An 11,654-nucleotide genomic window follows, 5' to 3' on the forward strand; every position below is an offset into this window, starting at 1 on the left:
ATTACAGATACAGGGTAAAATACATATTAAAATATGTTGGACTCCTTGTTTTACTTATATTGAATAATTTACAATATTTAGACTGAGTGTTATTTGGTCTCTAGTGTTTTTGCTCTTTCTGTATGTTAATGTTGTGAAGAGGAAAATTATTCTTAGTAAAAATAAATAAAATAATTGTCATTTTAAATAAAATCAGAAGCTGTTGGGGTCATGCAAAAAGATAGGACTGGTAACTATAAAGCTATATATGTTTATTAGAGAGTATGCAGACTGGCTCATGTAGATGGTTTTAAATAGTAACCAGCTTTAGATTAAATTCTATTAACTTATTATTAGTTGTTAAGATGGTATTTGTTCTTTGTATGTCTGAAAGGTCATTCAGTATTTTGTTTATTTCTTGTTTAGAATTATGATTTCACAAAACAAACATTGGACTCAAACATTGGATAATTAATTAAAAAACAAACAAACAAGTAATTAAGACTAATAAGACTTATAAGTTATAATTTGTGGGTTGTTAAATGTATACATTAACACAGCAACAACAATGGGAATAAATTTGTTGTTAATCAGTAGCTGCTATACCAGTTTGCATCTTCTATACTTACAGACTGTGAGATTTGACAGCGTGGTTTGTGCCGTGGTGTGAGGCGCAATTTCTTGGTGTATTGAGCATCTTTGGTAATGTATTATGTCTCAGATAATTGCTCAGACAGTGCTTGCTCTATAAGTAGCCTTTCTAACCTCTGATATATTTTTCTGGGGGTCTTGGAACTGGCAAACGGTAAGTGCCAAGCTTTGTTAATTACAAGGATAACAAATGCACTTGTCAAATAATGGATGTGGTTGGCAATTTCAAGTTTTAATAATCAATTACTGGCAGTAATTCTCTGTGGAGTCACAGGATAGTCATTAAATCTCAAAAGGCGGGACACATACTATGTAGCTTTTTCCTAAGCCCTATTTTTAAATACATAAGGGAACACAGTGTGCTTTAATGTGTTGAATTTTGTTGCCTTATTACAATGTAAAGTAGCCCAGTTATACATAGACAGTGTATTGCTCTGTTCCTGAAAAATAACAGTGTGGTAAATTGTCATATTAATGCTTCTTCATAACGGAACAGAGATGTTGCGGCACAGTAAAGTTACCACTTTTATTATGTCAAAGCCAGAAGTTTCATTTAGCACCAAGTCCTATATGAACTCGCGTTCAGCAGACAAATCTTTTTTTTCTTTCTTTTTAGGCCTGAAACGCCTCTGAATGTGGCCTTTTTGATCTTTAAAAACAAGAACATAGTGGTATTGAATCATTTTTTGTTGTTGTTGTTTTCCTATACAGCAGGGTTCCTGTTATTGTATATGCAGTCCACCTTCAAAGCTGAAACATTGCAGAGGTTCTTCTTGACCTTGAGAAATTAACATGGGAGGACTGGCTTTGCTCTGAGGGAGTCCTATAGAGGCCACATCCCCTCCTAATCCCCAGTTGAAAGGCATACCTCTACTGCTCAGAGAAAACAGAAACAATGCAGCAAGTCAAGTATTTACATGAAAAGTATTTCTTATCCAAGTACACCAAATGTGAAACATTTACTTAGATGAAAATGTTTCGTGTCTCTACACATCCCATCATATATCACGACATGAAACATTTCATTCTGGCTGTTTTATCCAGATCTCATTAATCTACATTAATCTCTTTGTGATTAACGTACAACGGGACAGAACAAAGTGCTCGTGAACAGGGAGTGAGGTGGAGAGCAGGAGGGAGAGCGGGACTGAGTTTGGCCCTGCACAGTTGAACAAACAGAGAATCTGAAGTGCAGCGCCCTGTGTGGCTTCCCACCAACTGAACAACATTAAGGCAGTCCTCCATGTAAAACCTGCTCACTTTTCCCACAAACTCTTGAGTTTGGCAAACGGGCAGCTGCTCAGCAGGGAGGAGCTCTCACTGGAAGGCAGACAGCAAGCTTTGGACAGCAGGGAGACATAAACCACAGCTTCTGGTGGTGATGGGCTGATGTTTTAGGTGATCAAAAGGATGGGTAAGAAAAGGAAAACGACAGGGGTAAAACCAGGAGGGGGTCTTGGAGAGGAAAACATTTTGGACTAAAGCTAGAAAGACATGAAAAGCAAAGTACAGCTGATATGCTTGACCGTGCAGCACTTGGGGTGAATATTTTTGTACACTGAAAAAGTACACCGAAACTCTCAGGTTCCCTTTCTTATTTTAGCTATCATTCCATTCATTCCATTCATGTGATATATATCACGGGACAATTTACTCCAAGGGCACAAATTAGGATGATATATTGTACTAGTATTTTTTTCTGCAAAATAGGCCAAAATGTTCACCGTGCTACACACAGATACACATTTACACGTTCACCAGCGCATTTGCACACGTACTGGATCAATTTAAATTCCTTCCTACATTTTCTCATTTACATGGTGTGTGAGAGACTCCTGAACAGAGTAGGAAGCCTTGTGGAAGAATTAGGAAATCGTCCATTTCTGAGAACACAGTGGAATAGAGGCAGAGCAGCATATGTTGGGATTTGAATGGTCAATCGATGAATAACCCAGAGCGGTGTTTTTCTGTGCAGACTGGCAGCCGTTGTGTAGCGGTATCCGTGTGTATGTGCGTGAGTGTGTGAGTGTGTAAGAGAGAGGGAGAGATGGGGGCATGGAGGAGTGGGGATTCATCCTTCCCCAAAGTATTACGCAGTGGTCAAAAATATTTGCAATGCCAGGAGGTATTTTGAAAAATTCAATACCGTGCTGACCTTTTGCTGGGCATTTGTGAGCAGATTCACTCTCTGTTTAATCTGGCTCAGAGTCAGGGAAGATTGGTGTTACTATATCATGTTGTTGATTTTAAATTATGGTAATCTATTCTGCTCATACTTTTTCTTTGATGTCTTTATTAAAATCTTTTGTTTTACAGTCAGGGTTGTGTACCACAAATTTGACAAAACAAGAACCTAAAAATTAAACTGACACTAAATGGACAACAGTGCATGTGCTATAAAACAGAGAGCTGCCTATAGGATTTATAAATGGATTTTATGTAATGCATCAGTATTTATTCCCCTTTTACAAATATAAACTCCATGATAAAAAATTATTCAATTCTTTATATTTTTCATACATCTAATATATATATATATACATTCATACTCATGTGTAGAAATACTGCTAGTTATTTAATTTTTAGTAGCTCAGATCTTCTAACTGATGAAGATTTGAGTCCTTTTTCTACAAAATACCACCACAAGAGGGCAGAAAGTGTCCAAGTACATAATCTAATAAATTTCAAATTTATTAGATAAACTCCCAAATAATTTATTCTATACATTTACTTATTTTCCAGAGAGTACAATAGTAGTACTGTGAAGAAAATGTTATTAATCAGTACAGGCAGACACTTATGATAATGCCATCAATGTTTACTATCATAATAATGAGATGCAAGTACACTCATTTAGTGTCTGTATTAATTTCAAATAATATTTATTAAAGAACAGGCAAATAAAGCAGACAAAAATAAAAATATTTTCACAAGATCAAAGTCTAACTGGAAACAAAATGAAAACAATCTGTAAAATGTCAGTGGCATTAAAATGATACATGTAAATATAAATGTGACTTCTGATTAAAATTAGCAACAGTGGCCAGATGGTATTGGAGAATTGATTCAGTAGATATATCATATTTAATTCTTGGAATTCAAGCTAAAATATGGGAAAAAGCTGTACAGGGACAAACAAATAAAATGAAGATGTAACTGACTATAGATTAAATAAATTCCAATAAAACCTTAAATAGGAGTCATGCTATTTAAATTGGTGATGCCATTCCTTTAGTCTGCAGCGCTGAGACTTTGCTGACTAATCACCACTTTAAAGCTGATCAATACTTCCTGGGGTAGGTGCTCTCCCATAAGCTCTACAGCAATTTGGGACAATTAAAGTAGCACTGATATATGTAACACAGACCCACTGATTAGCTATGACCTACACTGCATACCTGCACTACCTGACTGACAGCTTTATTGTTAAAGCTAAAGTCATGGAGGTATAGTGTTTGAATCTATTTTACACACTTAGTGGCTGCCTTTTACTTTTTACTACCCTTTTAGTAGTGAAAGCAATGCTGTCATAATATTATTGACTGAAATTTCACTGGAATTACTGTTCAAGTGATGCTTTGTTAAAAGTTTTCATTATGCTGTGTGCAAAGTGTTTCCTCTTAGCAGTGGTGTTAAGATCAAAATATTCTCTGACATATGTGCAGTGAAGTGAAACATAAAAACTTCAAGACAGGATTTGACACTGTCAGTCATTTAGCAAGGGTTGCAACTAAGTAGTCGGGGTCTTAGCACGACCCTCGGAAAGCCCGGAACTAAAAGCTTGTTTTCATCTGCAACTATGAAAATTGATGTAATTAGTTGGATAAGTAAGCATTTACTGTTGCCTGAGTAAATTACACTATTTATTGTAACAAAAATGATCAACAATACAGTAAATCAGCAGCAATTCACTGGGTTATATTCTATGACAGGCCATCATAATTTCTCACTATACCTCACCAGATTTTGATTTTAAAAGCAAATAATAAGCCATAAGAGAAGACAACAGGGGCAATGTTTTTTCCCCATAAAGAAATATATTCAAAATAAGATACTGTTGAAATTACCAGTTGTCCCCTCGACTGCCCCCTCTACCTCTCTATCATCGCCTAGAGGCTTTCTCTTCCCTCAGATAGCGGCCAGTACTCTTATGAGATACTGTTCGTCCTTCAACTCAAAGATTTACAGCACAGCTCGCAGACTTATTCAATTCATCAACAAACCACAATGCATACACATTCCAGCTCTGATCTTGCAGACAGCAACGGTACCTTATAATCCTGTGCAAACATCATTTCATGTTTCCAAAAAATCTTTGGGTTTTTTGGGCAATTTGATACACAGAAAATGTTTTGATTGCATGCTATTTGTTTACTTAGCGCTTCCTTTCACGCTGAGGTTGAATGAAGGCGAACGTCAATCATACCTCTGGACCTTAGTTGTGTACTGCTAACTCCCAGTCTTTGCCCCTTATTATAACACAAGTTAATTGAATCTCAGTCCAGTATTGCCTTCCAGATGCTTCTGTGTGTATGAAGGTACAAAAGTGATGTAGCAGGTGTAGCAATATTTGCACTTAGAGTATTTCTTCTGACTATCAGTTCGCTCTGGTCAGACATTTAAGAGAATAGTTCCCGCTTTGTAAACCCCTTTCATTTAGTGCTGGGCAGTTTTCCTATCTTCCTGTTTTTCAAAAGATTCCTCTTTGACCCATATATACCAAGAACAGAGAAAGGCTTCAATCTGAGCTACAGCACATGGTTTGCTTTGCTTGCTAAAGATACACCAAGAAATGGGATATGGACAAAATGGCCATGACCTCAGACATGTCTGCACACTAGAAGGAAAGGAATGCATCTCTGTCCATAACAGGCTGTTGAACACAGGGATCACAACACATTTATGTGTAATGGATTGCAGAGGTGGTCAATTCACATGGTGGTGGAGTAATTGCTCTCATATTTCTGCAACGGCTGAAATATGGCAATAAAAATTTACTGGCTATAATCTTTGCCAATACATGTTTGTGTGTCCCTCAGTGTAACTGACGGAGGTCTAGTCTATAATAGTTTGTTTTTAGTTTCTCAAAGTACAATTTACCTGAAAGTTAAATGGACCCAAAGGCTGCAGGTTTGAGCAAAGAACATGATGAGAAATACAACGTATTGTGAATGTTAACTATGACAATAAATGGGAATGACTTTCTGCTTTTGAAATTTTTGGCTACTGTGTGTTATTTAAAACATGGAAATAGAGATGTTCACGTCAATTAATGTACAACGTACTGTGTTCTTGGTGCTGCTATATCAAGAGTTATGTATGGCTACAAAGCTGTTTCATGTATAGGGCGCTGTTCCCTTCCAGCTCTGTATTGTACACACCAAAAATAACTTGATACAGAACTTTGAAAATTGTACGCCTGGTCAGCATTTTTATGGCAGATGACAAATTCATGACTTTATGCTGTTAAATTTACCTTCTGAGATGTGCAGATTATGAGATTGTAACAAACAAAATGTGGGTTTTTCTATCCAATCAAGTATCTATGGGTACTCTTTACCTTTTCTATAGGTGTTGGAGAGCCACAAAATTAATAATTTAATGCTTTTTGTTTGTGTTTTTTTCCACAGCAGGTTGTTTCTCATGCTCACATCTGCTGTATGAAGCAGTTGTTGAGTTGAAATAAGCAAGCTGAGGTTAGGATAGCGCCGTTTTAGCACTGCCAAAGGAATTAGTCCTCAAATTTAAAGTGTTTAATGTAGATTTCTGGCACTCCTGAATATTTTAATAATTGTCAAAGTTAAATACCACTCATTGGAAACTGGATAGTGCAGGGACTTCTAAATGATCCCTTAAATTATAATGGTATGTGAACATATTCGTGTTTTACCCATTGCTGATATTTTGTTATGTTTGAGTCAGAACAAATCAGAATAAATGCATGTATTGCACATCTGCACGCCTACGTATTACAAAGATAATGATTCATTTATTACATTTAACGTACAGCTTAAAACCCCAAATGCTTCTCGTGAGAACTCAGAATGATAGTTAATGCAGGTCTGTTTTTGGCTGCACAGGGGCCTTTTTGACAAAGATAAAGTGTAAGCACTACTTACATGTAAATTGCAAATTGTGCCAAATGTCAAATTTCAGTTAGTATCAGTCATACTTTGCAAATGCAGATCTTCTTGTATGCTTGTTCTCTGAGGTTACAAACACAACTTTTTTTTTTCATTTGTTCAAAAGGTGACGATGTATGTTTCAAATGAAGTAAAACAACCAAACTTCCAAATAATTTTGCACCTGTCTGAGCAGAATTTATTAATTAATATTTAGAAGATTTAATGAGATTTACCCTGAAAGTGTGAAAAACTGGCTCAAGGGGTCATCTTACAGAGTCACAAAATGATTTGGGCTATTTAGTAAAGCTAAAGTAGGTGAACCTACAGCATATCCGAGTATATTCCAGAATTTTGTTAGCACAAAGTCTATAATCCATTTCTAATATTGTCCATTTGACACCGTGAAGTGTCTTACAAAGAAGTTCCACCGATGATATAATTTTTTTTCCTTTTATATTAAAAAATACTTTATTTGTAAGAAAAAAATCTTTTCAGTTCTTCTAATGTGCATCACTTCACAGTTAAAATTAATGTGACCTTGCTACTTACAAAGGATGGAGAACCTGGAAAACATAAAAAAAAAAGAAGATAAAAATGCATACTCAACAAAAAGAGAAACATTTAACAAACACCTGACCTATAAGTATTTACCTCATTCAAATTTATAAGGCCATTTGGACTAGATGTTCTCCACACAGTGTCCCGATGGTAACTATGGTGAGCTGTAAAGTAATAAAGAGACATGTAGAGAGCCAGACGAGTAATGATGTTTAAAGGTGATGCAGTAGGTTGTGTTGAACAGCTGCACTTGGAGTTTCTAAAGGTTTCAGCTTTTGGATTGTTATGTTAAGCACATAACACTTCTCATACAGAAAATGTTTTCAAAAATTACTTTTGTGTAAGCTACTGTCTTAATACATGTGTGACTAAATAGTGTTTTAAGAGATTATATAGCTTTTAAAAATACTTTTCCTAAATTTTTCTTACAGCACCAAATGCTAGTTTCATTAATCATATAGATTGTGCATTCTACAATTTACCACTATGTGCTAAAAGTGTGAAAGGGAAAGCATGCAACAAGTAAAGGAGTGTGAATGCTTCCACTTCAAATACTGTGACAAACAAAATTGAATTCAAACAAAAGCATGTTAAAGAGAAATTTCTGGATTACATGGGTAGAATAAAAGACAGAAAAGAAAACCCTGTGCAGTGCACTGATCTCACTAATGCCTTTCCCATACAGAGCATCCCGGGTGTCCCTCTCTCAGCTCTCAGTGTCCCACGATGTGTGGCGAAAATGGAAATGCATACTATCAAGATTCAACAGATGAAGGGACGATAATATAAATTCAGAACCACAGAGGTGACTGAATAATAACATTAATGACATTTTTACAATGACTAAAAATCAGAGATCTGCTTCATTAATTTTGAATTTGGTCTTTAGAACTGTGAAAGAATGGACTAAATTTGTCCTCTTCGTTGTGTGTTTGCCTTAAAGCTGGTTTTGTCCACATGGGTTAGTTTCAATAAATTACATAGATGACAAACCAGGGATAATGTTAACTTTGTGTGAATGAATACACATCATCAGGTAGATAAACGTTCCGAAGTGCAATCAGTGCCTTTGGAATAAAAACAGGAATGCCTCAGGAAAACCCAGAGTAATGATTATCTCCTAAAACTGCCGCTGGCAGTAAAGCTAACAGTTGTGTCACTAATCTTTTTACATCTGAAGGCCATGTATTTCACTTAATCATACAGTCAGACAAAGAAAAACCTTATCTTCTGTTGCTAAATGGAAGATGTAAGTTTTCATTTTGATGCTTGGATAAAGATAGACCTGATCCGCCTTATAAGAAAGAGAGAAATGACTACACATAATTTGCCTCTTGCCTGAACATACTGTACATGTAATTGAATTTGTATTATGCAGTATACACCCCAAATCCATATAATCTAACTACATTACTTCAGCAGATTTAAGCAAATCTGGGAATGCTGTGTGTGATGCTGCAAGTGAATCATTCAGATCTACTTTTCTTTTCTTAAGAAGCAAACATCTTTATTTCTATAAGGGACACAGGGTTTCCATCCATACCTGAAATCTTCTTATTTGACCATGAATAGTGCTACCCTCTGGAGCCCTGGATTGTTATTGTACCGGATGGCCTTATTCTTGCTAAAGGCCTGGAGCCCAAGCTGGGACATCTCCCCTTTAAATCAGCTTTGGGATCTCATAGACTGCACTGATTTCCTTGTAGGCCTTTGTGCTCTTAAGAAGTGATCACCCTCCTTCAATGCCCCATGGATTAAGCAGGGCAGGCTGGTTCACTCCTCTCTCACTCAGCTTCACAACGACTCTACCTTTGTAGCCAATAAAAGACTAACTAGAAAAGAATGAAGCAATGGGAGAATCAATCTACAGTAAGCCTCCCCACAGTTTTCTCATCATTTCTCGTGTCGTATGTCATCTTGGATTGTAACACAAAAAGCAAAACTCGGTATGAGGGACGGTTTCTCGGCTATTCAATGTTCACTGAAGCCAGAGCGTGAAAGGGTTTCAGATGAAGTGTGAGATAAGTTGTATTTAGGAGTTAAGTGGCATGTGTTGCTGTTTGTGAATCAGGGAAGATAACTGTATCTCTATTCAGCCTACTGCTGTCGACTTCTATGTATAGCTCTTTTGTACTGTGATGCACTGCGTGTCCATGTTATCACACAGCCAGTTATGACAAAAATGACTAAATGTATATTAGTACAGAAGACAGTTATGATACAAATGTTGTTGTAAACATGATAGTATGCACTATGCAGTAAGAGCTCATATTCTTACAATTTTTTTACATAGTTTTTTAATAATAATCTATTTGGCATTAAATATTTTTCTTTATTTTTTATTTGACTGCTACTGTAAAGCAATACTGTATTTCTTTGGTCTGCTAGGCTCTACTCCGTGACTACTCCATATCAGGGGATAAAGCTGTCTGTTCAGGTGATTGACACAAGCCCACATTAAGAGATGGTTTTGGAAATTAGTCCATGGAGACCCTTTGGAGCTGAGCTGGAGAAGGAGGGCTGTCTCTGAGAGGAGCCGTGCCTTTTTAACCCCACTCATTTGTATGCTGATGCGCAAGTGGCAAGCTGCTCTCTAAATGGCTGAGGCATCCTGGCTGGTACCCCCTCGACACGTTCCTGCACAGATAGACCCCATGGAGAGCTGCCAACAATATGCAGTCCAGAATCCTCAAATTACAATGGGTCCAATTAATAATCACATAGTTAGTTCATATTTTATATCTTATAGAGAGCTCAGTAGAACAAAGAAATTTAAAACCTGTTTTTTCCTAACCACGACCAAGCTTTACCTTAACACTGTGAACTTTGTGTTTTTCTTTCCTCTGAATGCTAGATTTTGAAGGTTTTCTTTTAATGATGTGGTGGCTTGACCATTCTTTCACCCTCCTTTTAATTCACCATTATGGGCAGATGTGTAAAAAATACATAATAATGGGACCACTAAGGAATGGTCATGAAATCTGAATGAGTGTTGGAGGAATACGTCATGAAATAAAACATATAGCTAAATAATTAAAGCATTGCTTTAGAGCCATCTTTGGAGCAGTTAAGTCCTTTCCACATGATTTGTAGTTTCCAATAGTTAATAGTTCAGTTACAGTTTTAAATTTGTAGTTTATAAACAACTGCACAAGAAAGCAATATTATCCTTCTATTCATACTTCATTTTGCTTACTTGCTTTCATGCAGTGTTCAAAATTTCAACATCCACAATACTCTTGTCTGATTTTCTTTTCTTTTTCTTTTTTTTCAAGTATACACTCTACTAGAAAAATATAAAATTAATATAATGCTAGGAGTTCTAGTTTTCATTTACACTAATTCCATACAGCCTATAATCACAGTTTGTGTTCATTCTTATGTTCCATTATTTTGTACAAAAACTGTGCAGTCTTCTGTCAGTGATGAACATTTTTTTTCTTTAGATTTTGACATGTTAATTTAAAGTTGTTAATCAGATGTAAATATGCAAAGCAGCTTCCCAGGGGCTCCCTTTGAAATGCAAATACAGGGTGCAAACAAAGGTAGGGAGGATATATGTTCTGATTCAGCAAAATCATAGAGGTGTATTACTGACTGTTCACATCTCATTAAAATATTTAAAAAATATCATTTATGTTACCCCGGTCTTTTTTTATGGAGTTGATGTGATTTAGGGGTTTTGTCATTTGACTTTTTTTGGTTGTTTGTTTAAATCAACCTTTATAAAGAGGAGAACATCTTGTGTGTCACATTAAAAAGATGTTTCCATCTTCCTTTCTTGCTTTGTTTATCTGAGGTTACAGCTAACTGTATTTTGGCGGTTCTTATAAACAGGCTGCTCTGAAGCATTTTAAGTTGGATGGGAGGTTGGTGGGAGACCTGATGTATTAGCATAATGGGTGGTTATGAAAATCTGTTACGACTAGAATTTTTATTTATGTTTTTGTTTTTTGTTTTTTTACAGTTGACAACATGTGGATAAGTCACATTAAGGTAAATAAACAACCACCCCTTGATTCCGTTTAAGTCTTGCAATCCTGTATGGCTCACTGGAGTGAGGATTATCTTCTGCGCTATGTTTGGTTTGCTGTCTGCTTTGATGGTGGTTCAATTGTTGCTATAGCCTTTTGCTTTTTGAAAAGATCTTCTAGTCTTGAACTCACGTGTCAAACACTTACCACCATGAGGCGCTTGAAGTAATTCCTTTTTACTTCTTTCTCAAATGGCTTTGCTCTGTAAAAATCTAAAAATGCCAAATATACTTTTAAAATACAATCATTGTGAAGTTTAATGCAGTTTTTCAGAGAAACTCCAACATAAGTCAAAGGAAATAAGGTG

This window comes from Aulonocara sp. 'chitande type north' Nkhata Bay, linkage group LG16 (assembly GCF_057382095.1).
Source record: "Aulonocara sp. 'chitande type north' Nkhata Bay isolate Kocher_YH1m ecotype deep benthic linkage group LG16, A_spYH_male_GT1.1, whole genome shotgun sequence".
Taxonomy (NCBI): Eukaryota; Metazoa; Chordata; class Actinopteri; order Cichliformes; family Cichlidae; genus Aulonocara; species Aulonocara sp. 'chitande type north' Nkhata Bay.